The sequence below is a fragment of the Pinus tabuliformis genome, chromosome Q (genome assembly GCF_031772625.1).
Source record: "Pinus tabuliformis cultivar Carrire ecotype Pingquan chromosome Q, CPIR1, whole genome shotgun sequence".
Classification (NCBI taxonomy): Eukaryota; Viridiplantae; Streptophyta; class Pinopsida; order Pinales; family Pinaceae; genus Pinus; species Pinus tabuliformis.
Window position 1 is genome coordinate 496267303 of NC_142296.1, and position 19649 is coordinate 496286951.

Genomic DNA, 19649 nt, shown 5'->3' on the forward strand with positions numbered 1-19649 from the left:
GGAAGGATTTCTTTTGTAAGGCTTAAAAGATTTCCTTGAAGAAGTCTTAGCTACCTGCTTTTTAATGTCGACCATTTCATTGGACATGATCTTAAGGACCTTTTACAGACCTTCAATATCAAAAGGATCTTTAGGTGTTTTCTTCTTGGATTCGTCCCTGAAAGTGACCTTCTTGGATTTTATTTCTTCTAAAGAATTCTTCTTATCTAAATCTAAAATGTGTTTTTCAACAACTATGGCTTCTTTCATGTTTTCTTCCAAAGTTCATTTGGTAGCCCTATTGACAAAAATAGCTGCATTCAAGGGAAGAGCATAAATGTACCATTCCTTTTGAACTTCATCACTAGGTTTGGATGCCGTTGGGATTTTTTTCAATAACTTATTAAAACATGAATTTAATTCCTTAATTGGTTCTCTAGGTTCAGCTTTCAAGTTGGAGACATCATTGAGAAGAGTAGTTGTTGATTGGTCATCTCCAAACTTGGTTAGGAACTGTTCTTGAAATGCATCCCAACTATTAATGGAACGAGATGGTAATGAAAAATACCATGATCTTGATGATCCTTGTAAAGTATAAGGGAATAATATTACAACTACATCTTCTTCTACAACTGCATTCAGATTGATGGACAACATGAAGTTATTTATGTCTTCTTCGGCAGGAATACCATCATCAGGGTTGAATTTTGGAAACCATTTTTCTGGATGTGCAGGTAGTTGATGTATTGGTCCTACCATTCAAACTACTCCTAGATTTGTCCATGGTCTTTGAGACATTATGGGTATTTGTGTAGAGGAAGATGTGGTTGAAGGTGATTGGGTAGAGGAGGATTATGCTCCTGTACTAGTGTCAATCACGAGCTGGAGTGATGAGATGGATGATTTAGCTTGTGATGAAGATGATGGAATGAATGAGGGTGTTCCTGGTGATGTTACACAGTAATTTGTCACTCTCCTGTCACTCCCTGCTCTTGGTCGAGAAGAAACCTATTAGTGACTACTGTGTTATACTTTCACCATGAAACCTATGCTCTTGCATCCCTTGAAGTTTGAAGAAAGTAGTCCCCACTCCCTTAAGAACATTTCTAGAGAATCCTTCTTAAAGCCTAGTTTTTAAGATCAACACTCTTTCCTGATTTGCAGAGTTTGACACTATGACCAGCACCGATTGGTGCTACTGTTAGCCCAATACCCACGCTGGTCTACTTATGGAATTTTTTTATAAAAGGAAATGAATTTTCATGTCTAGAAACCTCTAGTGGCAATGTGTTGGATGTTTGTTTGGTTGGATAAGGGCCGAGAACTCCATATAAGGTTCTTTCCCCTTAAAAGTGGACCTTCCCAAGGAGATAAGACCTTCTTCCCACTTGAGTGGATCTCATTCTTATCCTCCTCTCCCTATATAAACCACTTCCTCTTACCCTTTTTGGTTACATACAATACAACACATAGTGAAGCTGCAAAACTCTAAAATCTCTAGCTTTTGATAGAAGAAGATTAGTCTTAGATGATAAAAGACTAGTCTTTAGTAGCTAAAGTATGAGGAAAGAGAGTTAGATCTTGGAATCCATTTCATGTCAAGATAGGGGAGGAAAAGAGTGTTGAAAAGGCGTGTAGCAGCACTTGGATACCGTGAAGGAGATCTCCAACGTCAAGGCTTCGATTGTATTTCTCTTTGAAGTTTATTTTAATACAAGTAATGGTTTATTTCCTATATTGGGTGTGATATTACATTTGATAGCTTAGAACTCCTTGACCTTTTAAGTAGATTGGATTCGATTTTATGCTATCACGTTTGCTATTGTTTCTTGCATGTTTGTTTTAGGTACTTGAATGAAAGGAACAAAAGGAAGCTGGAGCAAGGAAGCAAGATCACCATCAAGTAGATTAGCATTATAAGAGGTAGGCCCTCTTATTTGATTCCAATCTAAGGAAATTTACATTAGATTGTCTTGTTTGTGGCTAGACCAACTCTATTAGGCTAGAGGGATCATCTCTGTCCACAGAGAGGATAATCCTACTCCACAAATTGGCGACTCCACTGGAGAAATAAATCTCCTTTTCATCACTATGTTTTTTTTGTACTTATGTTCCTAATTTGTTTATTTATGGTATTCTGGATCTATATTAACCTGTTTGAAGGCATACAGACACTATCCCATCCTCTGACGTGTTAAGTCTGTCCCTGTGTGAAGTTATTTTTTATTTTTTCTTTGAATCCCTTGATCAAGCTATTTTTGGCCAAACAGTCGCGTCAATCAGGCCTACCAGTGCTAGTTTTAGGTTGACAGTCGTGCTGGTCATGCCGATCAGCACTAGTTTCAACCCAAAAGTCATTCCGGTCTCTGAGTTAAGAAAAAATAATAGTTTTTTCCCATTCCCGTGCCAGTGTGTCTTGACCCTTAGACTCTCTTCTTCCACCGAGAAGTGACTAGGATGCTTTGTTTGTTGGGTTTGATTGATTGATTGGCTTGAAGTTTCATTGCTTGATTTTTTGAGTTTTTTGGATGGTTTCTATGACCCTAGGACATCTAGGTCAATTTCCATTCATTTGTTAATTCACTCATTATTTCAAGTTTCTGATTTGCTGCTTTGTTTAGCTCGTCTTTCAGTCCTAGCCTCTTCATTGCTTCAATTTCGATTGAATGAGTGAAAAAGTCTCGTTTTCTCTCTTGTTTCGAGCATCCCTTTTCCCTTTCTGAGCATAGATTACATTGCTTGGTTTGTCTATTGAAGTATTTATGTGTTTGGTTTGTTCGATTTAGGGAAGAAGTTTTTTTTAGTTTCATTTATCATGCTTTGGATTTGATCGATGCTTTTTGTTCAGAATTATGAAATTTTCAATAAAAATGCTCTATGTGAAAGATTCATTCTGCATTTTATGAAAAGAAGAACATCATTCTAGTTTACTTGAGAGAAAATATTGCATTAGTAGCATCATTGAGAAGCTAGAATTGAATCACCATAAGAATTGCAAATGAAATGAAACTCCTTTTGGCGTTAAGGGAATATTAAATGTATTTAGGACATGTATTAGTAAAAGATTTCATTCTTTGGTTATTGTGTTGATTGTGTGTTCTCTATCCCTCAATTAATGTAAACTTTCATCGAAGACAAAGATTTCTTCTCTCATACAGCTGCATATAGGATTTTTCAGATGACAATAGTAGGGATTTGGAATTGAAACCTAATTCAAGATCAACTGTTAAAATTTATTGAATTAACCTAAGGAAGCATTGAAACTTAACGCTCATTTTTAATGGTCTAGGCTAGAGATGTGTTCCGGCGTCTTTAAACCTAGTAGCTGTCATTAAATTTAGATAGCGCTAGTATGGACTTGTGCTCCCCATACGGTCACATATATAAAGAGATACCCCTATAGGTTGCAATCTTTTATCCATAGGAAGTCGAGTCTTCCGCCTTGTAAACATGATACACTAAACACAACATTCAGGGAGATTGTCTGCTTGTACTTTTCAATTCGTCGGTAGTTATTTTATAGTTCACCGTTACCTGGTAATCCTTTTGCCTAGATTATCCTAAGAAGTCATTTTGGTTTTTTTGGCTCTTTAAATTCATAATATTATCGAGCACTTGTCCTTTCGAGCTCTTTAACTTTGAAAGTGACTAGATTCACCTTTCGTCCTTTTCTCGACTCTTAAAACATGAAAAGGCAAAGTTTTGTTTCAGTGTCTTAAAATTAACTACCCACGAAATATTCATGGTTAAAGTTATCTTCCTTAATGATTCTTTAGGGTCGATTCCAATGGAAACATTTCCAGAGTCTACCAGTCAAGGATTCCCCTCAGATGGGAATTCTGGTCCTTTTCCTTATTTTGGAAACGCTAGTGCTCCTTATATGGAAACGTTGTCCCTCCCTAGGTTAACCATTGGTTTACCTGTCTGGTTATTTTCGACCTCGGTGGTCCTAAGTGTCCCAACTCCTTCCCCACCATCTCCTTCATTTGAATCACATAATGTTCATTCTAAGGTTGACCTCTCACCTTCTCCCCTATTTTTTCACCTTCCTCTTCTACTTTGCTTGGTGAAAGTTTGAAATCTAGTAACCAGGAGGTTAAGAAGAAGAAGAAGAAGAAGAAGAAGAAGAAGAATACGAAGAAGAAGAAGTCAGATAAGCGAGAGGCCAACCATGCATCTATTGCTCCAAATGAACCTCTTATAGACAAACCTTCTGATCCTCCATGGAAGGTCAGATTCCCTTGCAAGCTGTGTAAGGGTGACCATCTCCTTCGAGATTGTCCTGACATTCCCAAAGTCTTAGAGGTATGGTCTCAAGACCTGAATTGACCATCCTCCTCAACCTCTAGAGATCATGTTGATTCTACACCCCTAGCGATGGTAAGAAGAAGGGAAAAATTAAATTCCCCTATAGGTTATGTGAAGGAGAACATCTTCTTCACCTTTTTCTTCTTATGGATAAAGCTTCCAAAGTTTTGGAAAACCGTACAACTCCTCAACCCTACCTTCCTATTGGTTATCAGAGGCTTTCTTCTAACCCTCTCCTAGTTGGTAAAGAGATTGACCCAAATTCATCTCTTGCCCATCCTACTCTTCGTGAGCATGACTCTCTTGTGTTTGTTTCTGACCAACCATTGGTCGAAAAGAGTGTCAACTTGGCTCCACCTTCTGAAGAGAGTGGTGATCATGTTGCTCATGTTCTTCTCGTATCCTCAAATTTCCATGAATTGAAGAGTGACCTTCCCATCCCAGTTTTTTAGGAGAGTCCTTCTCCTATTCCTGCAGAGCATGGGGGTAATCATATGATACCCCCACCAAGTAGTTTTGTCGTTTCTTTTGATTGGATTTAATTGACTGCATTCCATCTCCCATCTTATGTGCCTTTCCAGATCTTACAAGCTTATAATATGGTAGTACATGGCACTATATTGGATAAAGGTGCGTCTGTTAGCATCATGTCTTCTACTACTTGGAAAGCATTGGGTTCCCCAAAGCTTGTGCCTGTCACCTAGAATCTGTTGGCTTTCAATGGAGGAACCAATTAGCCCTTAGGGATCCTTCTGAATTTCCCTATTAATTTGGGAGGAAAGACCATCTATAGACATGATGGTAGTCCAAGGTCCATTAGATTTCAATCTTCTCCTTGGACGTGACTATGTTTATGTCATGGGAGCTCTTGTTTCTTCACTTTTCTGCGTGGTTTTTCTTCCATACGAAGGGAGAATAGTGATCATTGATCAATTGTTGCTCACTGGTCACCAGGTGTCCCCTATGCAACCATCGTTCCCTATTGGTTCTTGTTTGCAAGTAGTACCCTCACTGCCACAGTTCAATTATGTGGCTACCCGTTCCATCTCCACATCTACTGATGATCACACAGATGGCATGGTACATTATGTATTGGGGGCATTGGAACTCGATCTATCATTTGTACCAGTTCACATGTGTTCCTCCCAGAGCGTAGTTCTACCATCCAGTGAGGACCTCTTGGGGACCCTGTTCTCGTATGGTCCATGAACATGAGTCATGAGGATAGTTCTTGGTCTTGCGTCAACCTCGCTAAAAATGAAACAAAGTGTCGGAGCATGGCTCCTGGTCTTGTATCAAGCGCCTTAAAAAATGAAACAAGGAGTCTTGAGGATAGTTCTTTTACTGTGTCAACCTCGTTAAAAAATGAAACTCCCTTTTCCAAATCAAGTATTTGATTAAGGCCTCGTCAAGTTCCAGTCAAGTCTTTCCTTGATATCAAAAGTGAAACTTTATTCCATCCACCATTTAGCAACCCGATGTTTACTTCAGTGAATGAAATGAAGTTTGGGGGGTATGTGCCTCGGCTCTCATCATGCTGGGGGCATGCAATTTTTTCATCCAAGCATAGTTTTTTGTTTCAAGCTTGTGTAAACATGAAACTGAATCGAAGCATAGTTTCCTGTGGTTTAGGCTTGTATAAAAATGAACCCATCTCCATTTTAACCCTTGTGATTTCCATTTTTATCAGTCTCTCCCACTAGATAAGCCTTGGTTTTTTCTCCATTCCATCGCCACCATCTCTTTGGCTGATTATTCGCTTTCACTTGGTTGTTTTACCATTTCTTGAGGAACTACAATGATGAGTGGTTTTACTAGCCAGCCTCTTGACCTCTTAGTTTTTGAGCAGTTCCACCATAACCGGAACCAATTGCTACCATTATACCACTCATTCCTCCAGGACGAGTCACCTTTAAGCTCTTTTCTGACTCATAAAAAATGAAAAGATTGCCAAGTATTTTTTCCTTTTAGACTCGTTAAATCAAACAAAAGTAGGGAGTCATCTTTGAGCTCTTTTCTGATTCCCAGAATATGAAAAGATTTCCGAGCTCTTGTTGTTTTGAACTCATTAAAGGCTGCGAAACGTTGTTTACCCAGTATACATTTACCCCTTTTTTGGGCTGGGATAAAACTATTTACGAAAAAGGTATACCTTAGTCAAACATGACTAGGAGGTTCTCTTGGATATTGTTTTCTACATTTTTGGGTTCGCGAGACAAATTTATGAAAAGGGACCCTTGGAGTTTTCTTTTTCGTGTCTTTTTTAAACTCTCTAAACATGAAAAATATTATGAGTTTCACCTTTTTTGGACTCATTAAAATATTAAACAACATATGACTTGTCATGATGACAAGACTGAGCTTATCCTTCCTATGGATTGTTAAAAATTACTAGGTAGGATCCATCCAAAGGATGGGCTTATATTACAAGCATATGCTATCCCCTTCAAGCTTATGTTTCAAAAATAATTGGGGTACTCGCCAGAAATGGTGGGGGAAAATTGGAAGTATTCATAAGTTGTATTCTTCACTTGAGGCAGCATGTCTCTCTTGAACATTGACACTCATTTGTTATTCGTGTCAGGTTTTGGGACATCCTCACTCTGTCACTTTCCTTCTTGGGTTTGGGTTATCCATTTTAACCTATCATCTGATCTCTACCACATCACCATCACCTTTGATCCTATGATGTAAAATGTTGCCAAACTCCAGAGTCATGTCATCTACATGTTCAAGAGAAGTCTTCCTACCTGTACATTGTATGATCATATGTCACCATCTTGGATTACTCTAATTCATTGTGTTTCCCATTTAGTGTTGATGATGAAGCATTCAATATGACCTTCCATCGACAGATCACTTCCTGTCGACTTTAGCTCATTATCCAGGAAGTTGATCTAGAAACTCCTTTCCAGTACCTTAGAGCTTGCATGCCTCAATGACAAGTTCTTCGCACTCGATGACAGGTTCCCATCATTGGCCTTTGATAAAATGATTTCATAGGTGTTCGACTTCAGTTTCTTATTTGCACTTCGTGAATTGTACTGATAGTACCTTGAGATCCATTGACATTATGGGTGGTTCCTCTCATGCTTGTTAACAGTTCACATCATTGGCCAATAATCAAGTGATTTTATAGCATGTTCGACTTCAACACGTCCATTGACATGTTAGAATTTGTACTTTGATCGGGTCGTGTTGGAGCACAAGACCCTGGGCCTAGATAAATAAAAAGTCTAGGTTGCAAGGAGTGATGAGTCATTCATGATTATATACATGATTCTTTAGATGGATGGTTGCGACCATGCCTTGGGTATCATTTTGATCCTACTCAGCTGAATGGTTGCGACCATACTATGGGTCTTTTCATTTTGATCCTCTCTGTGTGGATGGATGGACTCATGCCATGGTTCTATTTCATATGATCCCTTCAGTGGGATGGCTACGTCCATGCTGAGGATCCATGCACATGATCATTTTCTTGATGGATAGCTGTGCCTATACTATAGATTCATGTATTGTTATATGCCTCTCATGTTTATTAGGCATGACTATTAGATTTCAGATATGTACACAAATGCTTGAGTTGCAGGTCTTCCAATGCTGGTATTCCAAGTCCTCGCTTCGTCTTAAAGCATTTCAACCATAGATCTTAGCTTTGACTTCATGCTTTAGGGGGCATCTATTACAAAGTAATTTGTCACTCTCCTATCACTCCCTGCTCCTGATCCTGGAGAACCCTAGTAGTGACTACTCTGTTATACATTCACCATGAAACCTATGCTCTTGTGCCCTTGAAGTTTGAAGAAAGTAGTCCTTACTCCCTCCAGAACATTTCCAGAGAATCCTTCTTAAAACCCAGTTTTTAAGATCAACGCTCTTTCCTAGTGTCTCACTCGCGCCAATTTGCAGAGTTTAACACTGTGACCAATGTCAATCGGTGCTACTGTTAGCCCAATACCTGTGCTGGACTACTTCTGGAATTTTTTTATAAAAGGAAACAAAGTTTCACATCTAGAAACTTCTAGTGGCGATGTGATGGATGTTTGTTTGGTTGGATAAGGGTCGAGAACTCCACATAAGGTTCTTTCCCCCTTAAAAGTGGACCTTCCCAAGGAGATAAGACCTTCTTCTCCCTTGAGTGGATCTCATTCTTATCCTCCTCTCCCTATATAAACCACTTCCTCTTACCCTTCTTGGTTACAGACAATACAACACATAGTGAACCTGCAAAACTCTAAAATCTTTAGCTTTTGATAGAAGATTAGTCTTAGATGACAAAAGACTAGTCTTTAGTAGCTAAAGTATGTGGAAAGAGAGTTAGAGCTTGGAATCCATTTCATGTCAAGCTAGGGGAGGAAAAGAGTTTTGAAAATGCATGTAGCAGGACTTGGATACCACAAAGGAGATCTCCAACGTCAAGGCTTCGATTGTATTTCTCTTTGAAGTTTATTTTAATACAAATAATGGTTTATTTCCTATATTGGGTGTAATATTACATTTGATAGCTTAGAACTCCTTAACCTTTTAAGTAGATTGGATTTGATTTTATGCTATCACGTTTGCTGTTGTTTCTTACATGTTTGTTTTAGGTACTTGAACGGAAGGAGCAAAAGGAAGGTGGAGCAAAGAAGCTAGATCACCATCAAGTGGATTAGTGTTATAAGAGGTAGGCCCTCTTATTAGATTCCAATCTAAGGAAATTTACATTAGATTGTATTGTTTGTGGCTAGACCCACTCTCTTGGGCTAGAGGGACTGTCTCTGTCCACAGAGAGGATACTCCTACTCCACATGTGATGAGGAGAGAATCTCACAATGAGTTTCAGATTGTGTTTTCTTAGTTTTCCTTTGAGGGTGAGGTAGAGGAAATTCAAATGGGGGGATCCCAAATTTTTCACTCTTTGATTTGGTTAAGCTTTGAGAGGAAGGAAAATGTGAAGAAACAATGGCTTGAGATAATTCAGATTCTTCTTGAGACAGAGAAATCCCTTGCAATTCATGAATTAAAGGCTGAACTTTGAGAGTTTCTATGGAAGAAGGTTGAACTGATTCCGTTGCAAAAACACTAGTGGATTGTAAATATTTCTTTGCAACTTCACGTCTAGGATTTGGGGATTTGGAATGTGATCGAGAAATTGGAGGTGAGGGTGAGGGATTTTTACTCTTAGAATGGCTTTCCGATTTAGATTTGCTTGCCATTCATAGTGTTAGCACCTAAATATGCCTTAGGCTGAAGGAAGGCAAAAATTAGGGTAACCACAAACCACGCTCAGTCTAGTAGCTAGCCCTACCAGAGCAGGAGAGGGCTCTCTTCGAGTCACGCTCAGTGAATGGATAAGAAAAATGGTCTGAGATGACTTACAATGCAATATTTACATTAGGCTAGTAAGTGAAAAGGGATTTTGAAAACAATTTTATGAATGACCGAGCTTCTGGGATGTATATGGGACCGTCACTCAGCAACGAACAGAGAATTGAATATGAAGGCACAGATTATTCCATGAGGCAAGGTAGGCGGAAAGAGCAGCAACTTTGGTTTAAGGTAACACGGAATCGAAATATTACTGAAGAAAGTGAAAAGGGAATAGTCACATGAATCCTTTTCAACAGAAGAATAACACTGCACATGAAATTTTCCCACAGGCAGAGCTATATAAATTGAATTCTACCTAATCTCACTAAGAAAATTTCACTGAAATGAAACATGAATTGAATTATGAAACATAACAAGATACATATGGAACATAAGGACACATTTTCTACACTCACAACCACAAGAATATCATGAAACAGAGCCGCTGCCTTTCATTAACTCTCTGTCAAAATTACACAGTGCAGAAACAGAGTTTCTTTCCCACAGTGTCCTAGAAGTTACAAGCCAGCCAACCCTTTGCAAATAACTTGCATACTTATATAGAATGCGTGGAGAAGAGATAGAACGCCCAGGGGTTGGGAAGTTACTCAAATCATTATGAAATGGAGATGGAGAGCCAACCATCAGCTACAGGTGCAGCGCTCTCAAGCATGACATTTGGCTGGGGTGACCCTTTGCATTCCTTTGCCACTTGGATAGGTGCCCATCTGGAGAGAAAAATCTTTAAATGCTACCTTTGGTGCCAAAAAACCAAAGTGTAGATGACCGGGCCCACTTGGAGAAGTCGCGACCCCAAATTTCGCGAAACGGGAGAAAATTGGCCCTTTTTTCCTCTGTGCGCTGCGCCAAATTCTCTGTGCGTCGCGCCACTTTGGAGCCTATTTTGGGGCACTTGTAGGTGTCCAAAATGTGCCCAAGTGGGCTTGCTGGAAAGCCTGTCCTGTCTACTTTCTAACCCCACTATAATTCCAAATTTAGTGCTCATTTGCCCCTCCAAATCTTCATTCTCCCAAGACTACTTTCTGTTTGTCAAAAAAGTGGCAGAGAGGCCATTTTTGGGTGTTTTTTGACCTTTAGGAGACCCGGATCTTGTCAAAATCTCTTGCTCGGACACTAGTAGTCATAATTTTCGATGCTGAACCTAAATATGCAAGCTGTTACTTGATTAGAGCCCTATAATTTTAGCGTCGCGCCAGTGGCGCGGCGCACAGGGAGGAATTTCCTGTTTTTTGTCCAAAAAATTTGCCTGTGACCAAAATTTGCCCAAATATTTTGAAATTTGGGCTGGAGGCTCCCTATGAAGTGCTGTGTTGTGCCAAGGAGGCCTCAGCCAAGATTCGAAGCCGATCTTTGTCCTTTTCCTCCTTTGCCTCTTTTGTCGCTTTGCTCAATTTTGCCTTTAGGCTCCTGATTCATGCTTTGTAACTCATGTTTCGGGCCTGGTAGTGGTGAGTCATGCACCTCAGCATGTCTTTCTCCCTGTTAGCTTTATCCAACCACTACTCCAAGTGAACATTCACTTTCTCTAACACATACTCCCGGTCCTCGTCTCTTTGCTCCATAGGTCTGCCTTGTGCTGCCAGGATGTGTCGCAGGTTTTCCTTGATCATTTGCAACTCTATCTCAGCTAGCCGATCCTCAATTTTCTTGTTCCTCTGTTCCAGATACTTCATGTTCCACTTGACCCTCTCCAAGTCCAGGGTTAGGTTCTCAATCACTGATTTTTGCTCCTGAATGATCTCTCCCAGCTCAGTATTCGTAGGTTCTACATCTGTCTCATAATCCTGGAGGAGAACAAAATCAGTCTCTTGCTCACCTGATGGCCCTTCCTCCTGCACTGGCTCCTTGCCCTTACCCTGCTCCTGTGGTGCTGATGACGGAAGTGAGGCCCCTTCCACCTCGGGTGGAGATAACACTCGCTTTGCTGCTGCAAACAATGGTCTCCTGCCCTTCTGGTATGTGATGTATACTGGCATGGTGGCAGTCTCATGGTGCTCAAACTAATGTGAAGGACCCCCCACCTCATGCTCTGCCTCTAATACCACTGGTGTAGCGTTGAAGAAATCCCAGGAGATGAAGTCCTCCCAGGCAATACCCTACAATCCCAACTGATGGTCCACCAAAATCTGGATGAGAGCAAAATGATAGACACTATTTAGCTACTCTCGAGGGGTCTTGTGCTGCATGAACTTCTTCATCCTTTCTATGTTCCTGCAGATGAAAAATGGGACACTCATCATCCGCACCCTGGTGAAGTGCATGAGCAACCTGATGTGATATGCATAAAGGCGAGAAAACCTCCCCTTGTTATAGACATTTTTGTGCCTCGCAGCACGGAGCATGAAATGTCGATAATTACAGGGATCCTCAGTCCCTAAACATGTTGTTCTTACCCCTAGAAGAACAAGGTCAGCAAACCACAGCACTTCCCATCAGTTCTCCACCTGAAAACACTCAAAAACAGGCTATTTTTGGATCATGTCAGCTGCTCCACTGAGCATCTGCGCTGGAATGCAACTGCTCCTCCTTGTACCTGCGCTGAAAGTCAAATCTAATGAAGGCTACCTGCGCTGGGCGAGATTGGCCAAGTGGCACAGTCATTCTGCAAGGTGTCAACTGCCCAGGAAGCTTCCAAACTGACACTTGGTTCAAGGGATTCGCCCTGTGATGAGTAAGAGGTACTTGATCTCCATGTGTAAGCAAGGATCTCCAAGTGGACTCAAGAACTGAAGTTTAACTAAAGTGGGAGAGGACACTAGTCAGCTTTATGCCAGCCTCAAGCTGACTCATCCTTTCTCCAAATCTCCTATATATAGAGCTCTCTCATGAGGTCTAAGGGGGCTGGAATTTTGTGCAAAGCAAGGAAGTGCTGTTGGTTTACAGTTAGAGTTATTGGGTGATTGCTTTTATAGAGGTGAAGAGGAGATTTCTTGCTGCTGGGGAGGTGCTGCTGGATTGGAGCCATTGATGGTTGTAACCTTCTCAGAACCCTTTTACTTCTATCAATAAAGCTTTGAATGTTCTCCTATATACTTGTATTGCATTGATGTATTGTATTTACTTGTATATCTGATTCACTCTAATCCATGCATCAGTTATGAGTACATGTTTCTTGTAGTTTCCCTCTCTTGTTTGTGCAGGATCTTTGTGTAGCTGGGCCGGCAAGAGAACAAGGAGCTGGAAGCAAGGGACGAAGAGAGAAGACAAGATCGACAAAAGCGAAGGATATCGGTTGGTCAATCTTTTCTTCCTTCTCTGTACTTTCATAAAGGAAAATATCATAGCTTTACTTTCAGTTGTTGCTAAGGACTGTCACCCTTAGAGTAGGGATAGGGTCATCCGAGTCGGATACTTTTCCCCACAACAAACTGGCGACTCCACTGGGGAGCCTAGTATCTTGTTGGTGTTTGTAGTATCTTTGCTATTCATTTCCTGAACCAAAGAGTACCGAATCGAAAAGCTTTTGACTATATCAAAAGCGAAGTAGAGGGGCTGCTACTCTTGCTCATTTTGAGCAGATTCATGATTTGAAGAGCTGATCTACAAAAGACTCTTGTACTCTTTGTGACAGCTTTTCATCCTCTTGATCATCCCTTAGCTTGTACTTGACCTATAGCTTTTTATTTGAGCAAAAACAGTGAATTTTTGAGCTTTTTATGACCCGGAAATCCTTGTAAACGCAACTCTCGTGTCTCAGTGCAGGCTGTCCACAGGCAGTCTGCATTCCAGCGCAGGTACTCCCTTCGGGAACTGCGCTGAGAGTCAATTTGACAGACCAGAGCCTGCGCTGATCCAGTTAGGCTATGTCTTCCTGAGGTTTCCCACTGTGTCTTAGCCCTGTTTTCACTGTTGTTTTGCTGCTGATTGCTTGTCATTGTACTTGCTGTAAACCAACTTTCCTTGACATTATTCCACCTCAGTTGTGTGATGAAACTGTGATTGTTCTTTCAGTATTTCTTGTTTCAGTCACAGTTTCCCATTGTGAAAAGCAAACCAGTATAGCTGTGGCCTCTTAGATCCTGAACTGTATAAGTGTCGTTGTGATCTTAAGAGCTAGTTTTGTTATTGTTCATGGCTGTTTGAGTTTGTTTGTTTTTCATTTTGTGGTTTGAATCTATACATTTCCAGTGTCTAAACAAGTCGATCTTAAGGTGTCTTTTGATTTTGGACAAGCTTGTTTACTTTCGCTCGAAATTAGATTCAAAGTTATACAACAGTTTCCTTTTTGTCTTACATCAACATTAAGGATAACGAAAAGAAATATCTGCATTGTGCATTTTGCATTTGACTGTGTGCTTGACGATTTAGGAAAATTTGCATTTTAGTGTGTGTTCTATGATCTGTGAGAAAAGTTGATATCCTCTTTTCCCTCAGTAGATTAAGGTTTTCAAAGTTGAAAGATCGAAAAGTTTTGCTTCTCATCTTAGATTGCATGTAGGAAGTTGTATATATACATCTCGTGGTGATCCTTAAAGGCAAACTGCTAAGCAAGATCAACATTAAAATAAATCCAATTTACATAACAACGCTTTGTAACATAACGCAAACATCTAGAGGTCTAGGTAGAGACGTGTTCCGGCGTCGTTAAACATAGTGACTGTCGATCTCTACGAAGGTGGGTGATTCCTCCTGAGAGTCGGTGGCACTAATATGGACTTGTGCTCCCGCGTACCGTCGCGTATATTGGGAGACCCCTATAGGCATTTATCCTTTATCCTTAGGAAGCCGTGTCGGCCGCCCTACTGATCGTGATGCAGTGAACACAGCATTCACGAAGATCGACCACCCGTACCGTAAAACGTATTCTGTGGTTTCGCGAAAGGTTTGGCACACCCTCTGCCTAGATCTCCAGAGCAGTTTCTTTTGGCCTTTTTCAAACTCTATAACTGAAAAAGTCCAACCGAGCATTTGTCACTTCGGGCTCGTTAATACATCGAAGGCGACTAGAGTCATCTTTAGCTTTTTCTCGACTCTTAAAACATGAAAAAGCAAGTTTGTGTCTAAAAGCGTCGTTAATAAAATTTATTTTAAGCGGAACAAAATCACCTGTTATTCCCACGTTGATCTTTCAGTTGAAAAGTATGGAGCCCACCAACCAAGGAGGCAACCTTGGCGGAAGTCCAAATCCCTTCTCCTCTTGGGGAGATGTTGGTGCGCCTCATATGGCGACATTGTCACTTCCAGGATTGACAATTGGCCTACATGTATGGCTCTTTTCAACTAATGTAGTCCAGATCGCCACTAATCCTGAGCAGTCGAATCAACAGTCAAAACAGTCTAGAACTACCCACCAGTCTTCCACTTCTTACAATACTTCCTCTGATCCTTCATCTTCGCAAGGTAGAGCTGGCAAAAGTCAACCTCCCAAGGAGAAGAAGGAAAAGAAGAAGAAAGAAAAGAAGCAGAAGGAGCCTATGGCGAAGGCAGCTGGGGGCAAGCAAAAGACAGCTGACAAAAACCCACACACTGCGCCGACCGGGCCTAAATCGCCATGTGTCATTTGCAAAGGGACCCACTTCCATCGTGATTGTCCTTGTATTCCCCGGATACTAAGGGACTGGTCCCCGAGGTTGCACAATCCGGTAGCATCAACCTCTGATAGTCATGTTGATTGCAGTCCGTCAACTAGCGAGAGTGAAGGACGAAGAGGGAGACCAAGATCACCCTGTGTATTGTGTGAAGGCAAGCATGCCATCCACAAATGTCCATTCTTAGATGAGGCCAAGAGAGTTTTGGAAGATCGTCCGGTTTCACCGTTACGACTTCCTCCTGGATACCAAAAACTCGTGCCTAATCCCTTGATAGTTGAAAATCCAGTTGACCCGCCCAAGTGGTCAGCTGAAGTGTCAGTCATTGAGAATGAACCTACTGAATCTAGACCAGACGAGAGTCTAAAGGTCGAAACGGCAGTTGACCCGGTTCTTCCTTTAGAGGTTTCATCGTCCAATGACTCTGTCATTGAAGGCCCATCTTCAAATGACACCGTCGCCGAAGAGTCATCTTCATGCGACACCCTCACTGAAGAGAATAAGGATGACACCATCCAGGTTCTTTTCATTAGCACCGACTCTGATGAGCGTCAGGGCAATGCGCCCATTCCTTTATCGCAGGAAGGAACATCATCAGGGTCATACCCGGCCGTATATTCGGTCCCACCACCAAGCAACCTGGTTGTATCCTTTGATTGGAATCAACTAGGCAGACCCCGGTTACCATCCAGTATACCATTCAGAATCATTGTCCAGATCTATAGAATGATTATGGCTGGTACTATCATTGATGAGGGGGCGTCTGTGAGTATCCTTTCCTCTGTTTCTTGGAAAGCACTGGGTTCCCCGGCGCTTTTACCTAAGTTAAGAAATCTCTCAGGTTTTGATAAAGGAACCAGTCGACCATTAGGAATCCTCCCCAATGTGCCTGTTACATTGAAAGGGAAGACCGTCAATTTGAACGTGATGGTCGTCCAGGGACCCTTGGATTATAACCTACTCCTTGGACGTGACTATATTTATTGCATGGGAGCGATAGTCTCCTCACTCTTTAGAGTAATGTGTTTTCCACATGAAGGAAGAGTGGTCAAGCTCGTAGACCAACTTTCGTTTCCGGGATCTCGCATCGCAAATAGTCAAATACCATTCCTAAATGGTCTGTTCACTCAAGATTCGCCTCCACCCCCGGTCCTCCTTCCCGATGAATGCGAGTGATTCGGAAAGAAAGACTGGAACCCAGGGGGCATGCACCCTGGTCTGCTTCGGGCAGAAGAAACCCTGGGTGTAAAGTAGAATTTCCGCAGAAGAATGGACTAGTCCGTACCCCGTCCGGCGGTGGAAGAGGGGTTGTTCTAGAATAATATTCTTTTGTCAAAGTTATGTGAGTGAGATAATCAACTTCTCGCTCCCCTTGTCTAGATAATCAGGATACCGAGGAAGGGGACCATTTGCGGTAGCAAGTAGTAACCATCTTTGAAGACAAGCCTCACCCATTAAAACATATGTTTTGAAGGATAAGTAGGGGCAGCCTCCAAAGAAAGAGATTCTATTGCTGCAACAGGTGGTCGCCATCTTTAGTAACCTGATGATAGACATCGCCGAAGAAAGAGATTGATTTGCGGCAGCAAATAGAACCCTCTTCGGATAATAAGAAAGAGGCAAGCCTCCCTCAATAATACCAATGTTTTGTCTTTGAGTAGTGTTCTTCTCTTGTCACAAATAGCTGTTCGTTAAAAGTTGGGCCGACGGGAAGACAAGTACCGCGTAAGACCCCTTAAAATAACGAGAAGACTAGTATCGTTAACATTAGATTGGCAAGATGACAAGTAGCTGTGAACACCCAAAGAAAAGCAGAGGTAGGGGAGAGGAGGGGCAGCCTCGAAATTCGATCCTATGTCTGGGGGCATGCAAACTTTTGGAATGTGAGCGAGGAACGACTATTTATTTTTTAAATTTTTAGGTCCTCCCTTTAAACCTGTAGGTCTAACCCTTTAAACTCGTAGGATTAGCCGTTTCCGACCTTGCATGAAGAAAGTCTGTGGGGCAAAGGTAAAAACTTGCCAAAATTGGAGCATAGCTTCGTGAGGTAAAGCTCCTTAAAAAATAGCTATCTCACAGGAGGCGTTCTTATGACTGGTATATCGAGCAGTTTTAGCACATAGTTCATGCTCGTTAAAAAATAAACGCAAGATCCGAGCAGTTTTAGCGCATAGTTCATGCTCGTTAAAAAATAAACATAAGTTTATGAGCAGGCTTCCCTTCAGAGTTCAAGCTCATTCAGAAAAAATGAACCGGTAAATAACCTTTTGAGATCGTAAATTCATCAGCCATAAAAGCCTTGGTCGTGTTTGTGCACCGTCACCTCCACTGTTCATTTGGTCGATCATTCACCTCCATTTGTGTGTTTACCTCTTTTGAGAAACAGCTGCGAAGAGTGATTTCACCTAGCCATCCTTGTGACACTGCCGTGATTGGAAAATTCCAACCTATACCTGGAATCAGTTGCTATCCCTGCTTATCACTCGTTCCTCAAAAGACGAGTCATCTTTGAGCTCTTTTCTGACTCGTAAAATATGAAAAGTTTGCCGAGTTCTGGCCTTCCAGCTCGTTAAAGGGACCGGAAGAGCTATCCCTCTTTTAGATTTTAATCTTTTTGGACCTGAGGGATTATTGCACAAAAAGATCGAGCGCTTGTTTTGTTCGGCTCGTTAAAGCAATCGAAAATTCATCCCTTCTGTATTGTTTTATACTTTTTCGGACTTAAGGGATTAGATGACGAAAAAGGAATTCTGGAGTTGACTTTATGTACCTTTTCAGACTCTCTAAAAATGAAAAGGACCGAGTTTTCCTTGTCGTTAGACTCGTTAAAATGATTAAATAGCGACAAACTTGTCTTTAGACGAGAACGAGTTTCCCTATCGCTAAGCTCGTTAAATCATAGCGATGGGCTTGCCCGAAGGGCAGGTTATAGAACAAGCATATGTTATCCTCCTCAAGCTTGACAAAAATAAAGAGGTACTGGTCAGAGATGACTGGGGAAAAATTGGGAGAACATCAAAGCTTAATGGTAGCAAGTCGCTCTTGAACATGACACTTTTCCTCCGTTCCACATCGGGTTGGGTTGTTTCATTCACCGGTCTCATCACCATGGTCTTCGCCAAACCATCCACATTTGGGGTAATGCTACCGATCCATCGCATCAGTGTCGTTATATGTTCAAGAGAGGTCATTCTGAAAGTGTCAACCGTGTCCCATCCACTGCCATACATTATCCTTCATCCATTCATGATCGCCACCCTGAACCATATGTCACAGTTTGTTTTCACCTCCACTAAAATCATTAGCTCCGTTCCGTGTCATTGATGTGGGATTCATTAAGGCCCTCCTTTGACGGATCGCTTCTTGTCGACTTCAGCTCATTATCCAAGAAGTTGATCTAGGAACAACCCCATCAGTACTTTGAAGCTTGCATGCCTCAATGGCAAGTTTCTCACTTCCGGCGACAGGTATACATCAATGACCTTCGACCAGAAGATTTTGCGTGGCGTTCGACGCCAAGTCCTTTATTCACGCCACGTGAATTGTACTGCAGTACCTTGAGGGTCATTATCATTATCGGTGATTCCTCTCGCGCTTGTTAACGGTTTTCATTATTGGCCGGTAATCAAGCGATGTCTTTCCATGTTCGACTTCAGCGCAATTCTCACATGGATCGACCTGTACTTAGAGTGAAGATCGAACGAGTTTGAAGACCCCGGATCTAGTTTCATCCATCCGGGCTGCGATATATATTCAGGAAATATAAAAGCATTTTTCATGTACATCATTGCAGCAGATGATCATCCTATTCAAAGGATGATAATTTCAGCAGAAAATTATCAGTCTACCATCAGACGATCGTCTGTTATATGTACCAAAATGTATTTATAAAGCTGAGCATGGGAATGCCCGCCTCAGCTAGATCATGAAAACAGAATGAAAAATAATGTATTGTATTGTATTGTATTACAGGGCGCCTCCTCAGCACTGGAATAAACTTCGGACCCTCTAGATAAAGCATTTCACCCGATAAACGGCCTCATACTTTAGGGGGAAACTGTTATAGACATTTTTGTGCCTCGCAGCACGGAGCATGAAATGTCGATAATTACAGGGATCCTCAGTCCCTAAACATGTTGTTCTTACCCCTAGAAGAACAAGGTCAGCAAACCACAGCACTTCCCATCAGTTCTCCACCTGAAAACACTCAAAAACAGGCTATTTTTGGATCATGTCAGCTGCTCCACTGAGCATCTGCGCTGGAATGCAACTGCTCCTCCTTGTACCTGCGCTGAAAGTCAAATCTAATGAAGGCTACCTGCGCTGGGCGAGATTGGCCAAGTGGCACAGTCATTCTGCAAGGTGTCAACTGCCCAGGAAGCTTCCAAACTGACACTTGGTTCAAGGGATTCGCCCTGTGATGAGTAAGAGGTACTTGATCTCCATGTGTAAGCAAGG